Source organism: Saccopteryx bilineata, chromosome 5, assembly GCF_036850765.1.
Source record: "Saccopteryx bilineata isolate mSacBil1 chromosome 5, mSacBil1_pri_phased_curated, whole genome shotgun sequence".
Classification (NCBI taxonomy): domain Eukaryota; kingdom Metazoa; phylum Chordata; class Mammalia; order Chiroptera; family Emballonuridae; genus Saccopteryx; species Saccopteryx bilineata.
In genome coordinates this window covers 227531745-227553652 of record NC_089494.1, presented here as the reverse complement: position 1 = coordinate 227553652, position 21908 = coordinate 227531745, and the positions used below count along the sequence as shown (strand labels likewise).

Below are 21908 nucleotides of genomic sequence, written 5' to 3'. Positions count from 1 at the left end.
ATGTTCTAAGAAGGAGTTTTAAAATATTAATGAAAAAATATTAATGCCTGACAAAAAAACAATAAAACTGCTATTTAAGATATTTCCATATTGTTTCTTGATTGGCGTTCTCACTTGCAATTTTTTTCACCTATGGACGGAATGAACATCACCATAGGCGCTTAGCATACGCTGTTGTGCAGATGAACATTCAAAAAGAGAAAGGAATGTAAATTTGTGATTTCCACATTGGGCAGCTGCTCAGGTGCCCACCTTAGAGAGAACCTTGATTACAAGTGCCATTTTAACAATCAGTTCGCCGAACTCAATGAAAAATTAGGTATGGGTTCTGCTGAACTGGTGCAAACCGGCTGAATGCCACCACTGGGCTTAGGAAGAGAGAAGAAGTGGCTTTATCTGATTAGTCCTGGTGGACAGGGACCCTGGGGCTTGGGGGCCAGTGCTTCATCTCCTCTGGGCACACATGCTTCTGTGCTCTTCCTTGTGGAGACCTTTAGGGGGTGGTGTTGTGGTCATTCAGGCCTGTCAATGACTGGTTTGCCTAATTCTGGAGTCCAGGATCAAAAAACCCAACTGCTTTCATAAATAAGCCGCATTCTTCAAAACCAGCTTTATTGGGCGGGGGGTGGGGAGAAGAAAAAAGAAAAGGTGATTTAGTTTCCTGGCGGCCTTATTATTCTTTTGTCTGATTTCTGGACTGGCTCAGAACCAGATCCTGGAAGAGGAGTGCTATTTACAGGGCTTTCTCAAATGCCAGGTGAAGCTTACTTTGCACAGCTACATTCTGTACACACAGCAGACAAGACTTAACATATGGCTAATGTGTAACCTTATATCTAACATTGATTGGTCGAGAATTGACTAACATTCATTGTAAACAAATGGCAAGAAAATCTCTCTCATCTGGAGGTGCACACTAAGTGATTTAATTTACTGAACCAGGCGCTAAAGAGTCAGGAAATCAAAGGCATGCTTAACAACTTGAGTGGGTGTTTTCTGTTGCCTATTTACAATGACTGATGGACATTACTCAACAGTTAATAGCAGAGATTAAATTGTAATTATACATTAATTATAATGTACATGTATAAGTGCATATTTATTTTGTATGTGTACACACACCTTATAGTCATTTTTAGTTCAGTTTTTATAACACACAAGGAGTCTTGGCTTGCCTCAAGAGGGCATGACCATGTTTAAATTTCTATACTTCAATTTATGTCAATTCACTTCAGTTTTAAAAAGGAAAGATACATGGCACATTGGTGGTGGGATGGTGAAAAAGACTAGAGAAATGGAGACATGACCTAAAACCAAAGGGAAATATCTTCTAAATTTCAAAATTGTAAGATTTGACTCCTTGATCTCATCTCTTCCATACATATTGCTACAAATTTCTAAGCTTTCTAATATGGGTTTGATCAAACGACACAAGATAAGTTTTTCTTTTTCTTTCTTTTTTTTGTATTTTTCTGAAGCTGGAAACGGGGATAGTCAGTCAGACAGACTCTCGCATGCGCCCGACCGGGATCCACCCAGCACGCTCACCAGGGGCGATGCTCTGCCCCTCCGGGGCGTCACTCTGCCGCGACCAGAGCCACTCTAGCACCTGGGGCAGAGGCCAAGGAGCCATCCCCAGCGCCCGGGCCATCTTTGCTCCAATGGAGCCTTGGCTGCGGGAGGGGAAGAGAGGGACAGAGAGGAAGGAGGGGGGGTGGAGAAGCAAATGGGCGCTTCTCCTATGTGCCCTGGCCGGGAATCGAACCCGGGTCCCCCACACACAAGGCCGACGCTCTACCGCTAAGCCAACCGGCCAGGGCCAAGATAAGTTTTTCTTAAAAACTAACTGCTTTCATCTAGCATAGGATTATGCTTCATAGGTAGCAACAATGAACACCGAGCAGATACCCTTACAATTCTTAAGCCCTTTACAGCCACAGAAACAATTTTGTATTTATGTTACCCAACATTTTTTTTTTAAATACTGGCTTAACAGCATGAAAAATAATCCTTTATTTAATTCAAATAATCTTGAATAGTCATTTCAGTTACAATATGACTTATAGTTTCCTAGACTTCAGTTTGTAGCCTGTAACTCTTACCTTTAACTTTCTCCATGTCCTCCTTTGGTGCCCTCTTCAGTCTCACTTTGCTCCTCAGCCCTCCCTCAACACCCCTTCTTTAACTTAGGTTACCCGGGCAGACCTGCTGGGACAACTCTGGAACCTTCTGAGCCGTCAAACATTTTTTAGAAAACAATAACTTCCTTCAAGCTAACAAGTGTGATGGTAGTGACACAAGACAGAGCCATTTATTTATGTGTTCACTTCATTCCACAAACCTTGTTTGACTCCCTGACATGTTGTAGAAACTGCTGGGGACTAGTTGTGGAAGGATGATCGAGGCCCTCTCTGGTCCGGAAGGTGCTCAGACATGAGACGAGGACCAGTAGTATCTGGGATAACTTGCTATCATTTCTCCCTCCTGTGCCTGTAGCAGACATTGATACCACTGGGGAACAAAATTTTTGTTGCATCCACAAAAACTCTTGTTCTTACCTAATTCGAGTGTGCTGATCTCAAGTCTGATGTTAGTTTTTCTCTATAAGCTACAGTTTCTTTGCAAATCAAGATTTTAGGTTTTCATCTTATTGTAAAATTTTCAACATTTAGTTTAACATAATGAAGTAGAATGTCTTGTTGGGCATCATCTTTGTGAAAATATAATAATTTATATAATGCAGTAAATACACTAATACACTAAAAGATATGATTGCATCAGAATTTGTCTACAATTTCAAAACAGAACATATTAAAACACTTATTTTAATCATAAAATTTGCACAGAACTTATTTAAATTCTATTCAGGCAAAATTTGCGTTTATAGCTCTTGCGTTTATGTATTTGTTGAGGACAATCTCATTTGATGTTCCAGCAGTAGTCTGCTCATCACTAACATCTCCAAGATTTTCTGGAAACTTATCAAGGTGACTGTTCAGGAAATCAATCTTAATGCTCATGTTACATCCAATGTCACGAAAGCCAACAGCCTTCTTTGAACCAGAAGTTCATAGTTTTCTGCTTTTTTGTTGCCAAGGAAGTTCTTTGTCACTGCTACAAAAGACTGCCATGATGCTTTCTCCTCCTTATTCATCTTCCTGGCAAATTCTTCATCACACCTGACCAGGCAGTGGCACAGTGGATAGAGCGTTGAACTGGGATGTGGAAGACCCAGGTTCCAGACCCTGAGGTAGTCAGTTTGAGCATGGGCTCATCTGGTTTGAGCAAAGCTCACCAGCTTGGACCCAAGGTCATTGGCTCGAGCAAGGGGTTACTCGGTCTGCTGAAGGCCCACGGTCAAGGCACATATGAGAAAGCAATCAATAAACAACTAAGGTATCACAACGAAAAACTGATGATTGATGCTTCTCATCTCTCTCCATTCCTGTCTGTCTGTCCCTATCTATCCCTGTCTCTGACTCTCACTGTCTCTGTAAATAAAAAAAAAAAAAACTTCACGTATGAGGGTTCGAATTTGAGGTCCATCAAACACACCTGGTTTTATCTTCTCAAAAGACAAGGCAGGAAAAGCAGAAATAATATGTTGAAAGCATTCACTTTCTCTATTCAAAGCCTGAACAAACTGCTTCATTAAGCCAAGTTTGATGTGAAGTGGGGGAAAAATGATCCTGTCTCGATTAACTGCAGGTTCATTCACAGTGTTTTGCATCCCTACTTCCAGAGCTTCACGTTTCAGCCAGTCCTTCTGTGTCCAGTGTTTATCCTGAGCTCGGCTGTCCCACAAACACAAAAGCAAGGATACTTGTGAAACCTCTCTATTGTCCTAGCAGGAAATTTACCATTTTAAGATCCACATAAATGATCCAGTTATGCTCCTCAGAAAGTCGAGGACAATTTTTATGTCATTATAATCTTCTCGCAGATGAGTTGAATAACCAATTGGAACCGCTGCATAAACATTACTGTTGTGTAGGAGAACACATTTCAGACTCCGTTTAGAGCTGTCAAGAAATAGCTGCCATTCTGTTGGACTGTAAGTGGTAACACCTAGCTGCCTGAGAAGACTACTGATATCACGACAGTAAACAAAGTATTTGTCTTTGGAAAGAAAGTCCACAAAAATTTGTTCATGCTTCCTGAAATGAGATACTTTAGTAGACTGGTAAAGTACATTCTTTTCTTGAAGCCTGGAGGCTAATAACTCAGCTGCTTTCTTTGATAGGCCAAAGTCTCTTACTAAGTCATTCAATTCGGGTTGGCTAAACTGCTGAGGGGTTAATGACTGCTTGGCATCAGAAGAAGACCCTTCAGATTCTACAACCATTTCCTCATGCATCTTATCAAAATACACTTAATCACCATGTTCACTTTCTTCATTCTTAAGAAATAAAACCATTGAAAACTGGAACCGGGAGTGTCTCAGGGTGTGGGATAGATCGTATTGCTGAAGAAATATTAGGATATGCAATCATATGCTGTTTTTTCTTGCCGATGCCCTTTGTATGGATCAAACAGAAATAACAGTCACTGCTGTGGTCCTTAGGTTCACGCCAATCCATGGGAATACGAAAAGGCATTCCTTTGTATTTTCCTTTTGTCCAGTCACGAAGCATTTCCTCACAATTATGACACACAATATGAGGAGCCCAATTCTAGTCTCGAACGCCAAGGGGAACTTGAAAATAGGCAATATATGCACGTGTCACAAATGATGAAATATTGTGCCTTTGACGTTGAAGTGTGTAATAGCCACATATATAACAGAAGGTGTCAAGACTATTCTTACATTTACGCCTACTCGAAGAAGCCATGATTCAATCTTAAAACAAAATAAGAGGGTGTTTTTATCAGATAATAATTTTTTCATTTAAAAACAACTACAATTATGTAAAAGTGATGTTTGTAAAACATTAATTGCCTTGTGGTTATGTTCAATCCAAGAGTCGTTACCCTTTAACTCCAATTTAAAAACCAATGCATGCCATTAACTGTAACAAAAAGAAATTAAAATTTCATAAAAACTAGAGCATGCACCAAAAAACAAATTTCAGATTTGGAATCAGCGATGCAGAAATATATAGAAACAGTTCTAAAGCCTCATGCAACAGAACATGTAAAAAAATTTGTTCCCCAGTGAATTAATCACAGCACTTTATTTTCCCCTTTGAACTTAGACTCAACATGGCAGTTTATGTCAGCCCAGTGCTCTAAGCAGCTACTCTCAATGAATTGAATCCCACATGTGAGATGAAATGTTTTTACCATGCCCAAAGTCAGACCGGGGAGAGAAGGTGGGAATGGGGTGGAGGAAAAATAGATTACTCCAGGTAGACTCTTTTGGCTAAATCTGGTTAAATCAGGCTTCTTGATTAATGGAAACTGAAATGTAAGCATTATTATAGCTAATTCTCATTTCTAAGGGATTTCATTCAGTATCACACATAGTCTCAGAACCATCTTACAAGGTTAGTACTGCCATTAACCCAAGTTTGAAGAAGAGGAACGCTATGCAGAGCATGGTTATGTAACTTGCCCAAACCCTCACTACCAGAGTGTTGGGGTACGAGGATTCAAAACTAAGCTAATTAAGAGGAGCACAAGTTTCCAAAGTGTACTATGATCCCTGGAACATTTCAAGCTTCTCTCTCTCTCTCTCTCTCTATATATATATATATATTTCTATCCAGAAACAAAACAAAATATGTCTTATGTGAATAATTACTGGCACCCTCAGTCTCAATGCCAATGGTTACTTGTCATACACGGCACGCTAGAGCCCCGGTATGTAGAGAGCAGTTTTCCAAGGCAAACAGTTGAGTGCGTGCCCTCATCCTTCCATACCCTCCAGATAGTGAGAGCTGCTCACCTGCCTGGTTACTGTGGAATCTTAAACTTAGAGTCACCTATACTTTCTCTTGAGATGGAGAGTGTTCATAAAAATACTTTGAATCATCCAGAGTTTCACTGATTGTTTTCTGGTAAACTTCTGAATAGATTTATCAAACTTAAAGATGAGTTCCACATTTTTCTTATGCAAGAAACAAATGTGTTGTATTTGCACACCTTTACTAAGATGACAAATATTACCAAGCAAACAGATATTAAAATAAAATAAACACACTTCATCTTTCCCCTCAAGGTAGAGGTGACATTTTAACAGGAAAGGCTTTCTAAAAAAAACAAAAATGTGGGGGACCCGGGTTCGATTCCCGGCCAGGGCACATAGGAGAAGCGCCCATTTGCTTCTCCACCCCCTCCCTCCTTCCTCTCTGTCTCTCTCTTCCCCTCCCGCAACCAAGGCTCCACTGGAGCAAAGATGGCCCGGGCGCTGGGGATGGCTCCTTGGCCTCTGCCCCAGGTGCTAGAGTGGCTCTGGTCATGGCAGAGCGACGCCCTGGAGGGGCAGAGCATCGCCCCCTGGTGGGCAGAGAGCGTCGCCCCTGGTGGGCGTGCCAGGTGGATCCTGGTCGGGAGCATGTGGGAGTCTGTCTGACTGTCTCTCCCCGTTTCCAGCTTCAGAAAAATACAAAAAAAAATACAAAAAAAACCCAAAAAACAAACACACACACACACACACACACACACACACACACACACATATATATATATATATATATATATGAGAGCATTGGAAATGCTTTGAATTTTTCATCTGTTGGTACACACAGTGTAAGTGTGCCACATGTCATCATTCCTTAAAATGTTGGCAATATAATGCTCTAACCTGTATGAAGATCTCCGGGAAAGTTTCAGTAGGTTTTGAACCCATTTGCTAAAAATGCTAACAGTATAAGAACAGTGCAAGATGACTTTGTAAAAACTGTTAGACATCAACACCAATTTCCTAATCAAATTTCAAAAAAAATTTGCATAATTTACAAATGAGACCAAAGTAAACTCTCATGAGCTATTAATTCCAGCAAGGGTTGCCTTTCTTTTGTCTCTGTGTGCCTTGGTGAGGGAACTGTCTCAGTTTTGTGAGCCTTGGAAACCAAGATCTGAATTTTTCTGCTTTATTTTAGAACCAGTTCATCAAATTGTTTTATCATAATGGACTAAACAAAGATTTACTGAACTACTGCTCTTGCTAAAACATTCTCATTCTTTTTGATGAAAGCAAAACATTTTTGTATTGTTAGGAAACAAAGTTAAATTAAGTTTTAAAATATTTATTTCATCTTTTACCTCATTTTTCAAATTTTGCTCAAAAATGTTAAAACTTGTTTTTTGTTGTTTTCATTATAGAGAATACACTGGGAGTGTAGTTTGTGTATATAATTTATAAGCAATTATACATATATTAGAGCATGCTTAAAATTATTATTTTTTAGTATTTTTCTGAAGTGAGAAGCGGGGGTTGGGGGGGCAGGCAGACAGACTCCTGCATGCACATGCACCTGGCCAGGATCCACCCAGCATGCCCACCAGGGGGCGATGCTCAGCCTCTCTGGCACATTGCTCTGCTGCAACCGGAGCCAGTCTAGCGCCTAAGGCAGAGGCCATGGAGCCATCCTCAGCGCCCGAGTCAACTTTGCTCCTATGGAGCCTTAACTGCGGGAAGGGAAGAGAGATATAGAGAGAAAGGAGAAGGGGAAGAGTGAAGAAGCAGATGGGTGCTCCTCCTGGCCAGGAATCAAACCCAGGAATTCCACACACTGGGCTGACACTATACCACTGAGCCTATTGGCCAGGGCCTTAAAATTTCTTTTTTTAAAGATATACAGGCAGCCTGACCAGGCAGTGGCGCAGTGGATTGAGCATCAGACTGGGCCGCAGAGGACCCAGGTCAAAACCCCAGGGTCACTAGCTTGAGCATAGGTTCATCTGGCTTGAGTTCAGGCTCATCAGGTTGAGTGCAGGGTTGCCAGCTGGAGCATGGGATCATAACATGATCCCACGGTCAGTGGCTTAAGCCCAAAGGCCACTGGCTTGAGGCCAAGGTCTCTGGCTTGAGCAAGGGCTCACCTGGTCTGCTGTAGCACCCCAGTCAAGGCACATATGAGAAAGCACTCAATGAACAACTAAGGAGCCGCAATGACTTGATGCTTCTCATCTCTTTCCCTTCCTGTCTTACTGTCCCTATCTGTCCCTATCTGTCTCTCTCTCTGTCTCTGTCACTAAAAAAAATTTTTAAAAAATAAAAAAAGAAAGGAAAAATAGTACAGGCAGCCTGACCAGGCAATGGCAAGGTGGATAGAATATTGGCCTGGGACACTGAGGACCCTTTTCCAAACCCCCAGGTTGTGGTCTTGAGTGTGGGCTCACCGGCTTGAGTGCAGGCTCACTAACTTGAGCAAGAGGTTGCTGGCTTGAGCATGAGATCATAGACATGACCCCATGGTCGCTGGCTTGAGCTAAATGGCCACTGGCTCATCAGGAGCCCCCAGTTAAGACACATATGAGAAAGTAATGAACAACTAAGGTGCAGCAACTATGAGTTATGCTTCTCATCTCTCTTTACTTCTGCCTGTCTCTCCTTATCTCTCTTGCATGCATGCTTAAAAGAAAAGAAAAAGAAAGATATACAGGCAAAAACCAAACAAACAAGTTTTGGAGCTGCTGCCATGCTCCCTGCAGCTAAGTGAAGGCACTGAAGAGCATGGTCAATGCACAAGCCTTGTAGCTTTACCTATATGAAGGCTCATTCCATTTTATAAATGGAATCTAATTGTGTTTAGCCACCAGATTAGAAGCCATAACCTTAGGTCCTTCTCCAATGGCCAGAAACCCTGAAGTTATGTCCAGCAATTCTAGCAATTGACCACCTAGCTCCTTCTCAGGCTGGGCTGGAGAAGAAAAATGGATGAGGGGAGCCCTGTTTCCTGACAGACCCTCACAATGGCTCCCTGAGCTGGCTGGGGTGTTCCTAATCCTCCACTCTCCCAGCCCAGCTCAGCTCAGTGTGGTCGCTGGCCACAGTTCCCCCCTGCCACGTAGGCTCAGAGGCTGCCCTCTCTTCGATCAGCACAAATAATCCAGGTGTCAACAGAGGAATCATGAGTAGTTAAGTAATCTTCCAACAGCTTAACGAGGGGAAGGTCATCTGGCAGCTCAAGGACTGCATGGAGCTCTTTGAACACGAACGGGTGCAGATACACCGTCTGAACAGCCTTCTTTCTCCCTCTTGCCCCTCTTTCTCTGCAGCGTTTAGACACCTCGCCCTCCCAGGAGTCAGCCCCTCCACCTGTGAGGCTTGTCTGTGGGCCAGGGACAGCCCGAGCTCACCTCTGCAGGCAGCCGGCAAAACTGACATTCTACCTGGAAGACTTTCTTTAATCCATCCCCCCTGGCATCTCTCCCGGCAGTTAGTGAATGGAGGGTCAGAGTAGTCAGGACTCCTCAGAGGCGCTTGTTAACCCTCCAGTGTGTAAACACCTCTTCTGTTACGGGAATTGCTTCCTTCTAGGTCCTGGACTTCCCTCCAGGTTATAGGTAGCCCTTCCCAAGGCCCCACCTATCTTGACCTCCACCTTCCTCCCCAATCTATTTTTCTTTCTTTCCTATTTCTTTCTTCAACCTTAGAAGAACCTTGGGCTAAAATGAAATTGTTCTTGGTGATGGCGGCAGGAGATATAAAAGCATGAAATTATTTTTCTCTTTTAAAAATAAGTCCTTAGAGAATAAACAGCCAAACCTGAGGTGATAGGAGCCAGAAGAGCAGTTACCTCTGGGGGTGGGGGTGGGGTGGGGTGGAATGTCAGTGTAGGAGAACTGTCGGCAATGGGCAGGGGTAACCTAGGGAATGAAGATGTTCATGGTAGACGGGAGGACAGGCAGTAAAACTTCATTGAGAGGTATACAAGATTTATGCACTTTAGAGTATAAAATTACACATCAAATTCTAAGAGAAAAGTAAAACACAATACGGTATGTTCTTTAACATTCGGGTGTTCAGGTACAGTGCTCAGGCCGAGTGCCCCCAGGTCACAGTTGTTGAGCAGACGCATTTTTTTACCCCTGCCTGAAACAACCCCTCCCCAGGTATGCTGGGCTCCGTGGAAACCACTGGGTGGACTGCGCCTGGGCTGACCCTGAGCAGAGTTCAGAATTAAAAAAAAAATCCACCTTGAATATTATTATAAGCCAGATCCAATGCCAAGTGCCTTATGCACATTATCTCACTTAGTCCCCACCCCAATCCTGCAGTGGGCATTTTATTCCCATTGCAGGGACAAGAAGCCTGAGCTATGGAGACTGGGTGGGTGATCCAGGGTCACACAGCTCAGCCTGTGGCAACCGCTGTGCTCCTTCAGTCCCACAGCATTGGCCTCTCAGAATTGTGGGTAATTCCTTCCCCCCAAAATGTGAGTGTTTCTTTGCTAATCAGGTGTTTCATTCCTTGCTATATATTGTGACAATAGGAAAGTGACATATTGATCGACTGAGGGGTTGTGTCCCCTGAAAAACCTGTTGTTCTGGGGACTTTGCCCTCCTCCTCATCAATGAGGAAAAATGGAATAAAAAATAATCTCAAATTTAGAGCCCAGGAGAGGAGTTGTGTGCTCCAGGAGCTAGCTTCCATCTGCCTGTGGTGGTTGGCAGCCAGCCCCTAAGCTCAGCGTCTCTGATTTCTTGGGAGAGGGTGCTTTAACTTTTTAAAGGTATGGGTGAATATGGGAGAATTCACACTTGCTCTCAGAGTGACGTGTACTAGAGTCCCTGTGTGGCTGCTTTTCATGACAACAGTGCTCAGAACCCGCAGTTTGCCTGCCTGGCACTTGCTAGCCAAACCCTAGACACCGAGAACTGCAGTAGATAAATATTGGCTATTTTATTATGAATGGCGCCATTCGGGAGGATGAGAAGCTAATGCCCAAAAGTCTGAACTCCCTGATGGCCAGTAGTTTACAGATTATATAGGGCAGAATCGCAAATCACCATGGATTAGGGGCTGGGGCTGTGCTGAAAGATGATTGGTCAGTGGTGAGGGATCGGTAATAAATCATTTCCTCAGGTCTTGAGGATAGCCCCGAGGTCTGTTCCAGCATCCCTCTGTCCAGTCTCACGGGGAAAGTAGCCAAGGGGTGGTTCTACCTTAGGGCTCAGGAACTGAAACATAACTTAGGTCAATATATTGTTTTTAGCCTGCCAGAGTCCCAGACTGTGTGACTGTTGGGCAGATAAAATATATTATGCTCACTTTGTTAAAGATAGTGCTGCCCACGAGGAGGCTGTCGCCCAGGTGATATTAATGTGTGTTGGGGGTGAGCTAAAGGCAGGCAGAATCCCTGTAGCCTGGGGCTTGGTTTTGGGATTAAGCCTTTCCCATCCGTTTTGATGTGGGGCGGTACAATCCAATCATGCCTCAGAGAAGTGACTTTGTATTAGAGACTTCCTTATTTTGTATATTGGATTAAAAGTTGTGAAGCTACACTATGAAATGGGGGCAGAACGAGAGCTTGCTCTCTTGGTTCCTGGGATGATTAGCATGAGAGAGCAGAGGGAGCAGAGCAGAGAGCAGAAAGAGGCCATGTGGCCAGGAGAAGCAGCCAAGATGGCGCAGTGCTGAGTGAGATGCCAGTTTGTGCAGAGTTTGTATCTGGGATAAGGAAGGAGATGGGGAACTGAGGAGAATAAGGCTGGTGAGCTAGAAACCTTTGATTCTAGGAAACTCGGATAAGTCAGTGGCTTTGTGAGCACTGAATGTGAGTGGGTTTGGGAGCCCAGTGTGTGTTTTTACTTGCCCGCCGGGTGCAAGCTAGGATTAAAGACTATGGCCCACCAGTTTTTGGCTCCGTTGTTTCTTTACCGACTGTCCGAATCCAATGCTAACCGGCATGGGCCAGGAGGCTGCTCTGATGCTGGCCCTGGCCGTGGCTCCTGGCTTTACAGTGACCATTAGTCAGGTCCAGGCTACTGTCTTCTGTTGCCTTGGGGATTGCTGATTATCTTGGGGGGAGGGTGGAGAGAGAGAGAGATTGAGAGATTATTACTTAACATTCTGAGCTTCATTTTCCTCATTTGCAAAATGAAGGTGTTTACTGTAACAAACAATAACAACAATAATAATAATCTTAATTGGGCCCAATTTATGTGTCGGGTACTTTTCATACCTGGATTCATTTAATTCTTAAAACAAGCCTATGCACTCAGACTATTGTTCTCCTCTGTCCACAGAGTGGTAAGCTGAGACACATGCCCATGTTGTGTTTCAGGGTCAGGATTTAACTAGCTTTACTGAATCCAGAGCCTAATGCCTTAACTTGCATGCTTCCTCTGTCCCTACCACAAATCATTGCTGTGAGGCCTTTAGAATATCGTGACAGCACTTTGTAAACGATAAAGCAAAATCAGAACATTAATGCCATTATTATTATTATTGGAACAACATGCAAGGAGAGTTAGAAATAAGAACACTGTGCATGCCTTTGAGAAATATATAGTCTGAAAGATTAGAACTCCTCCCTCCCCAATATAAGCTAAAAATGCCCAATGGTATCAAGCACACAACCAGAAAAATCTGCATAGGGAAACATCCACATGCCCGGGGGATGCTGGAATCTCTAGAACGGCTGGAGCAGATGGCACTGGTGTGTGAAGACCTCCCAGGAATGTTCTGCTGTCTGACTAAGGGTAAGAGAAGCATTCCAAGTGGGGAATGGCGTGTTATTTTTCAGGAGGAGCAGAGGTTGCCCGGGTAAGAGAATTCACAAGTTGAGTGTGGTGCTTAGCAAGAGGCAACAGAGGGGTAAGAGAGGTGCTTGCCAAGGACTTGTGAGGCCATGTTATCTAAGGCCCTAATTGGATTTGCAACACTATAATGAACCACCGTGGGTGTCTGACAAGAGACGTGATGTGATTCAAAATACATTAGAGGAAGGCACACCAAAGAGGCAGGTGAAGAAAACAGCCCAAGGCAAGCAGTGTGTTGCTAATAATACAGGGACAAGATGGACATGCTGTGGAGAGGAAGACTCTGTAACAGCTTGGGGAATGAATAAAGAAAAACAATCCCCTCACCCCAAGCAGGCCCCTCAAAGGCCAGTGTCTGTCAGCTTACCTCAGCGCTCCCAATGCCTGGGCTTGGTAAGCATACCATAAACATTTCTGCCTAACCAGCCTGGTTGAGGAACAGAATAAACAGAATAAAAAAGAGAAAGGAGCCAAGGATTAGATTTATGGGTCACTAATTAGTACTGAGGGACCGGGACACCAGAGATACCACTGATGATTATGTGAAATTAAAAAGTTGACATTCAAGAAAGGAATTAATTATCTTGGGTAAATTTGGAAATGGCAGATACAAGTTGGAGATTCTTAGCTAAAAACACAATGTGAGGTTCAGAATATGTGAGAACTCAGGGCTCGGATGTAAATGTCAACATTTTGGTGAATAAGTGGGTGTCAGGATTCTGACTTGCAAGCAACAGAAACTTACTTTAGCTGATTTACATAGAAAATAATTTACTGAAATGATAGTTACTAATTCACAGAGTCACAGAGTTTGGAATCACAGGCAAAAAGGTTATACATCTAGAATAGACATATGTATCAATGGAACAGAATAGAGAGCCCCAAAATAAACTCATGCCTTTATAGTCAATTAATATTTAACAAAGAAGGCAAAACCTTGCAATGGGGTAAAGATCGTTTATTCAACAAATGGCATTGGGAAAATTGGACAAATATATGCAAAAAAAATGAAATTAGACCACCTTCTTACAACATACACAAGAATAAGCTCAAAAAGAATGAAAGATTTATTTTATTTACTTATTTTGTAATTCTTTTTTAGATTTTATTTATTCATTTTTACAGGGGTCGGGGGAGAGCAGGAAACATCGACTCCCCTATATGCCTTGACCAGGCAAGCCCAGGGTTTCGAACTGGCAACCTCAGTATTCCAGGTTGATGCTTTATCCACTGCACCACCACTGGTCAGGCCAGAATTAAAGATTTTAATGTAGACTCAAAGCTACAAACATCTGAAAGAAAATACAGCAAAATCTCAGACACATCTTGCAGCAATTTTTTTTTTCTAAATATCTCCTTGGGCAAGGGAAACAAAGAAAAAATAAACAAAAGGTACTACTTTAAACCAAAAATGTTTTTACACAGCAAAGGAAACAACAAAATGAAAAGACAACCCACTGAATGGAAGCATATATTTGCCAATGATACATCTGATAAGGAGTTAATATTCAAGATTTATAGAGAACTTACAAAGCTCAACACCAAAAACACAAACAATCCTATTAAAAAATGGACAAAGGACCTGAATAGACATTTCTCCAAATCAGATATAGATGGCCAACAGACATATGGAAAGATATTCAATGTCACTAATCATTAGAGAAATGCAAGTTAAAACTGCAGTGAGATATCACTTCATGCCTGTCAAAATGGCTATCATAAATAAATCAACAAACAACAAGTGTAGGCGAGGATGTGGAGAAAAGGGAACCCTCATGCACTGTTGATGGGAATGCAGACTGGTGCAGCCACTGTGGAAAGCAGTGTGGAGTTACTTCAAAAAATTAAAAGTGGTATGGACTTATGACCCAGCAATTCCAATTCTGGGAATTTATCTAAAGAAACCCAAAACATTAATTTAAAGGAACATATGCACCCCTATGTCCATTGAAGCGTTATTTACAATAAGCAAGATTTGGAAGCAGGCCAAGTGCCCATCAGTAAATGATTGGATCAAATAATCTGTGATGCATTTATACAATGGAATACTACTTGAGTATAAAACAGAAGAAGATCTTACCCTTTGTGAAGCGTGGATAGACCTGGAGAGCATTATGCTAAATGAAATAAGCCAGTCAGAGAAACACAAGTACCAGATGAGTTCACGTATTTGTGGAATCTAATGAACAAAATGAACTAAAAGCAAAATAAAGACAGACCTATACGTAGAGAACAGGCTGACAGCTGTTGAGGGTTGGGGACTGGGTGGGGAATGGAGGGATTGAACAAAGAAGAGAAAAATCTCACAGAGGCCATGGTGTGATGACTGACACCAGGGGCATCGGGGGAGTTGGGAAAGGTAGAGGGGGAATAAATGGTGGTGGGCAGAGACTTGGGGCGGCCACCACACAGTGAGTGTACAGATGACACGTTGGAGGACCTGAAACCTGTATAATTTTGTTAATGAGTGTCAATTAAAATTTTTAAAAATTCCCTATCGCAGGGAGGGGCTGTACTTTTTACAAGATGACTATAGTGGGGAAGGTGGTTCAGATGCTGCAGCCCAAAACACACGTGTTTATATCAGAGAGGAAAGAGGGGAATTCGGAGCAGCAGCGCCAGGGGCTGTCCATCGGGGTTGCCTTCAGCCACGGAGAGACAGCTGGTGCTGATGTGGTGGACCCACCCTAGTACCTGTAAACTATCTCCTAACAACCCCAGCTATTGCCTGTAATCGAGTCATCTGTTTACATTAAGAGATTGTTCCAGTTTAAAATATGAATGTCCCTGGAAAGAAACACACTTGGCTTTGTTATCACTATTAACTTTCTGTGCGTTAACTTTCAGGGCTGGGGGTTAGAAGCTGACATGAGTTTGGCAGGGGCTTGAGCCAAACAGAAATCCCTTGTGAAGATCTGTAGCCAGTCTGCCTTGCCTAGAGACACCCCCACACTCCCTAGTTATTTCTCTCAGGAGCTCTCAGTAGCCTGATTGATTTGTACAATATGGCCAACATGGTGAGAGTTTTGATGGGAGGGAGAGAATAGAATAAAAAGAAAAGGGGACTCGTTTTTTTCTCTCAGTGTACTGCCATGTGGATGGGGCTCAAATTCCCATTTTACAGTTGAGGAAACAGAAGCTCAGGTGACATGACTTGCCCAAGGCCACACAGCTGTCATGGTGCAGAGACAGGTTTCAAAACCACCTCACTTGATCTCTGAAGCCTACCAGCTCCCTTACACCGTATCATCTCATCTCTCCACGGAAGGAGAGGGCGCCCGAGCGGCCCAGAGGAGGGGATTCTGCACCTTCAGTCGCTGGGTTAATGGAATGGAATGGAATAGCTTTGGGAGATGTCCCAGGATTGCGTTGGCATAAATGTGCTGGGTGTCTCTGGGAGAGGAAGTGCAGAAATGAGGAAGGCAGAAAGCCACAGAAAACCAGCTCCTTTTTTACAACTCCATCTAGCCTCCTTAGATGCTAGTTGTCAGGCATATTTTAGTTGCAAATAACAGAAATCCAACTCAAAAGGGCCTAATAGGAAATGGGAATTGTTGGTTTATGGGAATGAAAAACATGCTAGGGACTCTCTTAATCTCTCTACATCGCTCGGCTCAGCATTCCCAGGTGGACACTGCCTGCATGGTGCCAGAGCTGGCCAGCAGCAGTTCTAGACTGCCAGCTCACTGGCTAATTGCTCCCTTGCCCACTGGCTGAAATGGTAGGCCCTTTCGCTGGGAGCTCTAGCAATTTACTAACCCCGTGACCAAGAGGCTGCAGTGCCCTGACTGTGCGGGCCTTGAGCTAACACCTGCCTCTGTGAGGAAGGATTGATCGACCCCCCATCACAGAGCCTGAGAATGGCTCCCCAAAGGGACCCCAAAATGCTGATGCCATAGGAAGGCATGCTGGAGAGTCAAAGCCATCGATCCCTGCTGGAAGGTAAACTTCATTAAGACAGTGAGTTGGTTTTTGTTTTTTTCTGTTTAGAATTTGCTTTGTTTACAGCTGGGTCACTAGAGCTTCCGGGCTGAGCATGTGACAGGTACACTCAACAAACACTTGTTAAGTGAATGATGAAATAAACAAATGTCCCTATAGACTGATGCCCAGGATGACAAGAAATGGGAGTGTGGGCACATCAGGGTTAGGGACTAGTGTATACGGAGCAGAATCTCTTGTCCTTTAAATGAGTCATGTGTCATTCATTCAAAAACACACAAGTGCTGCAATGGTGGTACTCACTGCACATCAATCACAGAGCTAAATGGAGCCCTGGAACGCCAGTCTCCAGTAAGGGAAGAGCATGGGTAGTCCAGGTGCTCATAATCTTCCTAGAATGAAGGATGATGTGTCCCTTTTCCTTATGGGTTGTGTCTACAAGATAGATGTGTCTCATGCATTGCTGCCCTTTCTCCCCAGATTCCCACTGCAAAGTGGAAGGCTGTTGTGGTGACACCCTCTCACTTGAAACTCAAGGCACTGGGCTGGCAGGGATCTGGCGGTGGCATTCCAGAGTAACTACTCAATTGCTACTCATCAGGTCTCATATTCTCTCTCATCAACACGCTGACCCAATGCCCAGAGTGTATTTGGGGGAGAGCATATACTTCAACTTAAATTATCTCCCACTCTCATTAGCCCCACTCGATCTTCTCCGGCATGTTGGAACAATGGGGCATTTTGTATTAACAAGTTGGAGAATATACTGAGTCAATGTCTCTCAGCCAAACTTGGATTTCTCAAAAAAAAAAAAAAAAGCTATAAGAACATTGGATCTAGAAACACTATGAGAGATAAAAACAAAGTCAACCCCTCAGAAAAGTCACTGCTTTAAACTGCCTGGTTAATATGCACCCAGTGTATTTTGTCATGGTGGAAGCTGAGCTTAATTTGTTGTAACATGAAGCAGCTATTTAGCATTTCCTTCCCCTCCTCCTCCTCCTTCTAGTTAATTCTGAGTGGAGATAAATCTTGAAAACAGACTTGGAGGGCACAGCGGGAGGCCCTGCAAAGTCATTTGGGCTGTAGCTTCCACAGTGCCCCTTTGCTGCTTTCTGAGCTATTAGAACTGATAAAACAAGATAATGCGTGGCTGAAGTGACTCATGAACGTTATTGATCTTGGATGTCTGGAATACTTAGCTTCTGAGAAGGGGTTCCTTGGGTATCCATCAGTGTTGACAGAAATCTCCATGGCTCCAGTACCTGCAGGAGACCTACACTCAGCATGTTCAGGTTGTCAACCCTTGAACTTGGACAGCATTCCAGAGACAGAGGCAAGCTTTACCCAGCTGTCAGTTCTTAAACTGGAAACAAAGGCTCCAGGAGTTGAACAACGGCCCTCAGGCAACTTGTCTGAGTCAGTGACAGAAGCTCAGGTTCTTCATCTACAAAAACACGACGTGCTGCACAGCACTAACCTCTAGATCCCTCCTTCCGTTTGGAAGGTTTGATCCTTGGCATTTTCTTCTTTGAGCCAGACAGGCATGTCTACTGCTCCTTTGTCTGCTATTAGCCCGACTCTCCTTCTGACCTTCACGTGCCTTCAGACACACCGTATTTCACTGGGTCTAAAATACCATCGATATTATAAGATGAATCACTGTTTATGTAATGCCAAAAAAGTGACATATTGCCAATTAAATATGACGTGACATTGATCATGATTTCAGAGATGTTAAAATATGGTGAGAAAGTATTTCCCAGTCCTTAAAATATAGTATATTATGTGTCTGCCCAGATTGAGAATTCCTCCTTTTCTTCAAGAAACAGGTTTAGGGAAGTGTGTTTCTTTCTTTCCTCCAAACTGGTGGTCCTTTTTCAAGTTGTCAACAGGTATTCAGCTCCTCTGGCTACAGAATGTGAGCATGAAACCCAACTGGGTCAGAGTGGTGGACCACCCAAGGATTTTAAACATCAGGGGAAGAGAAGAGAGGGCTTTCTCTCTGGTGACAGAGAATCAAGGGTCCTGGAGGTCTAGGCAGCCATGGTGCCAGGCTGGTAGATAAACCTGGTTTGAAAAAATGAGCTGCTCACAGGAAAAGCCACTGAGACAGAGATGGAAGAGAGTCTCAGGAGAGCTAAGCTCTGAATGCAATTGTGTCTGAGGCTGGATGCAACTATACCAATAAATTCCCCCTTTGCTAAACCTCTAGTAGGTTTGTGATCCTTGCTACAAGACTCCTCTTTTTCAAAGACACCAAGAGAGCAACTAAACCATCAGTATCTCTCCCTGCCCCCTCCACGCTTCCTTACTTTGAGCCCATTGTGACACGAAGACAGTGGACAGGAATGATGAATGTCCCCTGCTTGTACCTTGGGAGTTAAGCCACTGTCTTCCACAATCAAGGGTTTGTGAACACCCAGGTCCTGCCTGCTCTTTCACCAGGGTGAAACAGTTGTTTATTTTTTTTTAACAGTGAATTTTAACATTTTAAAGAAAAATAAAACCAAAATACCTCTAGGGGTGGGAGTGGGGTGGGAAGAGGTTAAGAAAAGGAGCCAGCATACCCTAAAAAAGGCAAAAAAAATAACAAAAAGACCCCCAACAATCTGAATTTCCCTTCTGTTGGCAATGCATTCCTGACACTTTTCTCAAAACCTGGCTGCTGGGAGGAGTAGTTAGGGGTTGCAAATTCAGTATGAATTTCTTGGGAATTGTAGAAATAAAACCATGGACAAAGAAAGCCCAGTAGAACCTAAAGTTGCCCCCAGATGCTTCCAAGTTTCTCAGGTTTGCTAATGAATCCTTTTCAGAAACTTTCCTATATAAAACTTTAAAAACTATTGGGGAATTATACTAATCCACTTACTCTATTGTAACTCTTCAAACGTTCCCAGACCTCTGATTTTCTATTGCAGAGGAAAGTAAGTGGGAAATTGCTTTTAAGATGTCTTTTGTACAATAATAATCTTGGGCAGTCCCCACCTTGCTGTGTCCTCGTGTGCACCTTGTAAATTGATTCCAAACTGCTCCTTTATTCAAAAACCCAATCACCTTGGAAACCAGAAAGAAAATGAACAGTGGCAAAAACCCATTTCACTGCTACCAAGATCAAAACTTTCATTATACAAAAGTGCTTGTCCTTTGGTGCCTTTTAAGTCAGAAATATTCATTATAAATTGGTGTTAATCTCACATATCTGCAATATTTTTTTTATCTAGATGGATCCCAGAATTGTAGAGTTGTCTAATCCTTAATGACAAAGAAACCCCAAAAATCAACAAACACCAAAAATCTTTCTCCTTCTGCACCCAAGAATTTCCTTTTCTTTTTTCTTCCCTCCCTCTCTTCCTTCCTTCCTTCCTTCCTTCCTTCCTTTGCAATAACATATCTTTATAATGTTTTCTGAAGGTGTATTAATGTTTTACATGGAGAAATGTTAAATGGAGGTGATGTTATTACATTATGGGCCTTAGATCACAACTTTCCCCTCAAAGAATGCCTTTTGTTGGAAAATACTGAATGAGAGGAAATATAACCTTCCACAGAACAATTGTTTATTATTGTGCTTATATTGAGCCTGTTGGGAAATGTCATGTTGCCTGTTTTCTTTCTAGAGGAGAAAAGAAAAAGAAGTTTGAAACATAATCACCACATATCAAACCACCATCAGCTTTCTGGTTACTTCTAAGTTACCTGAACAATAACTGTTATTAATCTGATTCAGTAGTGAAAATGCTCCCTTTACCAGAATATGAGCAAGAAATACTCAAAGGCCTTTGGTGTGGGTCTGCAGATGCTGCAGTATCACCCTTCTCTCTCCCTGTTTCTTTCCGTCTGGAGGTACCGAAACCCTCCACTGGCCACCTAAGTCTATCCTATTGATAGTTTCTGAGCTCATTTGTAAGGAGTCAGTCTCCTCATTCCCTTTCGGTTCTAACTTATGGCAGTGAGGCTGGGAGTAAGCTCCTGCTGTGAACAGGTCCAGGGGCTAATGTGCCCCAATATATACCCTGGGAACCAGAGCACCCTCAGTCCTCCCTTTTGGTGTGGGCCGGAGGCCTCTGTTGTCCTGTCTGGTACTTCAAGTTCCTGGTAGGACTTCAACCCCTGTCCACCTGGCTCTGACTCTTCCTGGTCTCCTTTCTCAAGGGGTCTCTTGAATATGTTCTTTTCTTGCTCACCCAGCATCTTTCCCCCCATTTAAATTTTGGTAAGTTGTCCACTGACATGTTTCTAGAGATTTGGGTAGTTGTGGCATGTAAGCGCCTGCCTGTTAACACATAGGCCAATTAACACATGGCCCAAACCTGGCCAACTGATAATATTTAGTATATTGGCCATGGTGATTAGTTTACAGATGAAAATGTGACACAAGTTGATCCAGCGAGAATGAATCCTGGGGCTTGGGATGAAATTGTTATGTAGAAGAAGGTCTCACTGCACCATTTCTCTACCATGACACTATGGATATATAACTCCAGATAATTCTTGGTTGTGGAGGATATGCACTGTAAGATGTTTAACAGCATCCCTGGCCTCAACCTACTAGTTTATAGTAGCTACTCCCCCACCTCCAATTGTGACCACCCCAAATATCTCCTGACACTGCTACATACCTGTGGGGTAAGAGGGGAACAACACTATCCACAGCTGAGAACCTCTGCACGAGACTGAAACCAGTTGCAGGTGTCTTCCTGCAACTGCCGGAGGATTTCATGTGAAGAAAATGGGCCTGATGGTGATGCCAATAGAGAGGAGGGTAGAGCCAAGAAGACACATACTTTATGTTCCTAAATATGTTTGTGCTCCTGTGCATTAAGCCCAACCCATTTTTTGGGGCGAGAGTTGTCTACTGTCATCATTTCTATTAAACACTGCAGGTGCTAGCCAGGACCACAGTGCAAGAACTTCAAGTAAAAGGCACAGAGATTGACAAGAAAAGGAGGGAGAAAGCAGTTTCTATTTACAGACAACATAATCTCTTCAAGGCAGAAAATTCTAAGAAATTTACCAGAAAAAAAAGCCCTATTCAAACAAATAAGTAAGTTTAGTGAGTTTGCAGGATAAAAATCAATATACAGATTTCAATTATATTTGCATATATTTGCAGTGAAAAATTATAAATTGCAATTTAAAAATAGCACTATTTAAAACAGCATAAGAAATATGAAATTCTTAGGGACAAATTTAACAAAATATATGTAGGACTTATATCTCAAAAAGACTTGAATAAAAGGAGAGCTATACCAGTTTGTCAGAAGATCAAAAATGTGTTAAGATGTCAAATCTTTCCAAATTGGCCTATA

General features: G+C 42.9%; 1 non-coding gene across 1 annotated transcript; it reads right to left on the bottom strand.

Moving 5' to 3' along the window:
- Positions 1-1744: 1744 nt before the first annotated feature.
- On the bottom strand, positions 1745-1820 carry TRNAT-UGU (transfer RNA threonine (anticodon UGU)). The gene has a single exon. It is a non-coding gene; the product is annotated as a tRNA-Thr (tRNA).
- Positions 1821-21908: the final 20088 nt, after the last annotated feature.